Raw genomic sequence first — 4,645 nt, 5'->3', positions numbered from 1 at the left:
TTTTATATGGTAGAAGGGATTTTACTGTGCAGAATTAAATATGAATGATGTTCGCTGAATTAAGTCATTTAGTTGTTGTAATATTTAGGTGACAAGTAGAAGATTGAGTCTTTTATTGTTTAAGTCCATTAGTGACTATAATTTTAATAATTAGTAGACAATTTAATATTTGATCGTAACCCTGTGAATGTAAGTTTTTACCAGATGAAGTGAAAATTGTCTCTGCTTATTTTTTAATTTATGTTTTTGGTAATTTAATTATTTTGATATTTATACTATATTTAGTATATTGTCAAAAACGGATATTTCACAAATCATAGATATATTTTTTTGATAGAATTTTCACAAATCTTATTGTCTCATGCATACATGACAGGACGTTGATAAATGCCCCTTGCTAGGGGCCACACTCATGTCAGTTCAAATCATTCACAATTTGCTTTGCCGCTATGATTTTGGTCATCTTTTCGGGCCCATGGACAATTATTGCGCTTATTTGGTAATTTGTCGTGCATAAGTGATGATATATTTTGACTTCTACTCATGTTTCAGAACAGAGGTTATGAATTACATCATTACCACACCAATACTCACGATTACAAGCTCACTAACATAGAAGATTAATCTTACTATGTAGCAAGATGAGTTAATTAAGTGAAGCAGCAGAGATGAGTAAAAAGACAGAAACTCAAAAAAAACAAAGCTTGCAGTCGTTGATTCAAGGGAATGCCGAAAGCAAGGAGAAAACAAGGAGTAGTCGTGGAGAAAACTTTGAATTCTTTATTGAGAAAAGAAGAAATAAAAAACTGCCCTATAACAGTCCTAGTCTAACTACTAATAGATAGAGGATGATCAATCCAAATTTGAAAAGCAAACAGAAGCTTATCTAAAACTGAATAGAACTAATCCTATTTTCTTTAAAATTTGAAAGCAACTAAATCTACGCTGCATCAGTCCCGCCAGCCTGAGGAAGATTCATCCTCGAATCTGTGATTTCGAAATCGTCAACGAACGGAACCAAGTGCTTGACATTGAACACAGGTAATGTATTGACGTCAGGAGGAAGACACAGCCTATAGGCGTTGGGGTTGATCTTCTCAAGTACTTCTAATGGACCAATCTTTCTTGCTTTCAATTTGTTGTACTCATGAAGGGGAAAACGATCCTTAGTCAACACGGCCCAAACAAGATCTCCCTTATTAAACTCCACAAGACGACGATGGCGATCGGCTGAAGCTTTATACTTGGCGGTTGAAGCGACGAGTTGGTCATATGCTAGTTTATGCATTTTTTGGAGATTTTCAACGAAATCGGCAGCCTTACCATGGATGCGAATACGGTCGGGGAGTGGAGCCAGGTTAAGTGGGCACCGAGGCGCAAATCCATAGACCACCTGGAAAGGACTGAAACTGGTGCTTCTGTTTTTTGCATGGTTGTGGGCAAACTCCGCTTGACTAAGCTTAGTTTCCCAAGACTTGCTGTGATTTCCAACAAGGCTCCGAAGTAGATCACCTAAAGCCCGATTCGTGACCTCCGTTTGTCCATCGGTTTGAGGATGATAAGCAGAACTCATATCCAGATTAGTGTTTACTAGTCGCCAGAGAGACCGCCAAAAGTGACTCAAAAAACGAGAATCTCGATCAGACACAATAGAAGTGGGGAGACCATGAAGGCGATAAACTTCCTTGAAAATTAAATAGGTTGGCCACTTGAACCGCATCTGTGGTTCGCTTGCATGGAATAAAATGAGCCATTTTGGAAAATCGATCTACTACCACGAAGATAGAATCATTACCCTTTTGCGTCCGAGGGAGGCCAAGAACAAAATCCATGCAAATGTCAGCCCAAGGCTGCGTGGGAATAGGTAAAGGCATGTAAAGTCCAGCGTTGGAAGCATGCCCTTTAGACGTTTGACAAACTCGACATCGTTCCACGTATTTCAACATCACGGCGTAGAGTAGGCCAAAAGTAGGATGTGGCAACTAGGTGAACTGTTCTATCACGACCTACGTGACCTTCCCCATGAAGTTCTTTAATAATTTGCAGACGTAGGCTACAATCCGGGATGCAAAGTCGGTTTCCTAGGAAGAGGAAACTGTCATATAATAGGTAGTCAGAGCGAACACCACTTCGAACATCCTCAAGGATCCGGGCAAAGAACGGGTCGGTTGGGTATAACTCCGGGAAGGTTGCGAAGCCTGGGGCGGAGACATTTAAGGTGGCGATGAGGGAGTGGCGACGGCTTAGGGCATCGGCCACTCGATTGGTAGAGCCTGATTGATGCTTGATGACGAATGTGAATTGTTGGAGATAAGCAATCCACGAGGCATGCTTGGCTGACACTTTATCCTAACTACCGAGATGTTTTAGCGCATCATGATCCGTGTAAAGGACAAATTCTTTATGAAATAAATAATTTCTTCAATGTTTAATGGCTTGAACAATTGCATAGAACTCCACATCATAGGTACTATAGCGAGCCCGGGACCTAGAAAGCTTCTCACTGTAATATGCAATAGGACACCCCTGTTGACTCAGGACGGCGCCTATGCCGACCTTGGATGCATCTGAATGTAGTTCAAAGGTAAGAGAGAAGTCGGGAAGCACTAGAATAGGACGGTGGTGAGCTTGAGCTTAATGAGCTCAAAAGCATTGTTGGTGTCGACAGACCACATAAATTTCCCATCTCTGATGCAATTGGTGACTGGAGCCATGAGGCTGCTAAAGTGGGGAATGAAGCGGCAGTAGAAAGAGGCCAATCCGTGAAAACTTCGTACTTCAGACACGGTGTGCGGAGTCGGCCAAGATCGGATTGATTCTATTTTGGTTGGATCAACTGTTAAACCACTTTTTGATACAATATAACCAAGAAAGGGAACATTGTCGTTACCAAACTCACATTTTTTTTGTGCTGCATAGAACTTGTCTCGCCTCAAGACAAGGAGAACCTCTCGAAGATGTTGGAGATGAAGCTCCTCATTAGCACTATAGATCAATATGTCATCAAAATATACCACCGCAAACTTACCAATAAATGGACGTAAAGCTTGATTCATCACTCGCATGAAAGTGCTTGGAGCATTAGAGAGTCCAAAAGGCATAACCAACCACTCAAAGAGACCTTCCCGTGTTTTGAACGCTGTTTTCCATTCGTCACCGGGTCGGATCCGGATTTGATGGTATCCACTTTTAAGGTCTAATTTTGAAAAGATAGTTGCCCCACTGAGTTGGTCAAGAAGATCACCAAGTCGTGGTATAGGGAAGCGGTACCTAACCGTGATTTTATTGATAGCGCAACTGTCCACACACATACGCCATGATCCATCTTTCTTTGGAACTAAGAGGGCTGGGACGGCGCAAGGGCTAAGGCTTTCTCTCAAATAGCCTTTGGTGACCAACTCTTCAACTTGTCGGCGAAGCTCCTCATGTTCACTCGGACTCATCCGATTATGCGGCTTATTTGGCAGAGTAGCACCGGGCATAAGATCAATCTGGTGTTGAATATCTCGTAACGGTGGTAAGTCATCAGGGAGATTTTCTGGGAACACATCGGCAAATTCCTGAAGGAGAGATTGAACCTCAGAGGAGACGATCTTAATTGGTATGGCGGGGGGGGGTGAAACTAGAGCGTAAACAACGCCAACTTCTTGCATAGCCACCTCAAATTTGGATCGTGAGAGGAAGAGGATAGACTTTGGTGTCGGGGCCAATGATGGTTGGGTCTTTGTGGGGTTGTGGACTGGGGATGTGGGGTATGGTATTCCCAGCGGCTCTTTTGACGGTAACAACGTGATTTTCTTATTCTTGAACTGAAAGCTATAGGTATTAGCATTGCCGTCATGGATGACGTTGTTGGGAATGGTGTCCTAGAAGCATGAGATGTAATAGGATATTTATTATTTATTTAATAAAAGAGTTTATTCATTATTTTATGTGCATATATTTATGAATATTTTATGAATATCAATAAAAATTCCATGATTATTTATGTAACCTTAAGCATTGTGTATAAGTGTTATATACGAGAGGATAATGTTTAAGGATAATAATCAAAAAGCAATGTTCATAATGAATTTAATTAAAGTTTGGAATCTTTAATTAAAACATTATTAATACATGTCATCCCCATTTAGAATGGAACGGTGTTATCCGCACTGTTAATATGGTGAGATATTGAATGAGTGTATTTCACATAATGAGATTATGTGGAACAAGGACACAGACACAATATGAATTTCTAATAATTTTGTTAAGTATAGAAATTCTAATTGAGTCTACCGATTGTCATATATAGGATGGTCTTAATCTTGAGTTCTTAACAGACTCCTATTTATGGATTTGTGTCTTTTGATTTACTCGGTACGGATTCTGAGATCCTGAGTCTTATTCCTTGTATTTTGGAGACATGATGAAGTAGGTAGCCGGGAATGTTATTACACGAGATGGAATGCATTCCTTCTTAAGAAAGAAGTAGATAAATAATTCTCTTGAGGGTTGATTCGGTACTTGGACTAGTAGGAGCTCCGATTCATGAATGTGTTTTATGAATCACTATCCATTAGAGAATCAATGGTACTCAAGGATAAAAAAGTAATTAGAGAGGTTGACGGATTTTACCTAGCTCTAATTATGAATTATTTATGGA

The sequence above is a fragment of the Morus notabilis genome, unplaced genomic scaffold, assembly GCF_000414095.1.
Source record: "Morus notabilis unplaced genomic scaffold, ASM41409v2 Scaffold329, whole genome shotgun sequence".
In the NCBI taxonomy this organism is placed as follows: Eukaryota; Viridiplantae; Streptophyta; class Magnoliopsida; order Rosales; family Moraceae; genus Morus; species Morus notabilis.
This window is presented reverse-complemented; position numbering follows the sequence as displayed.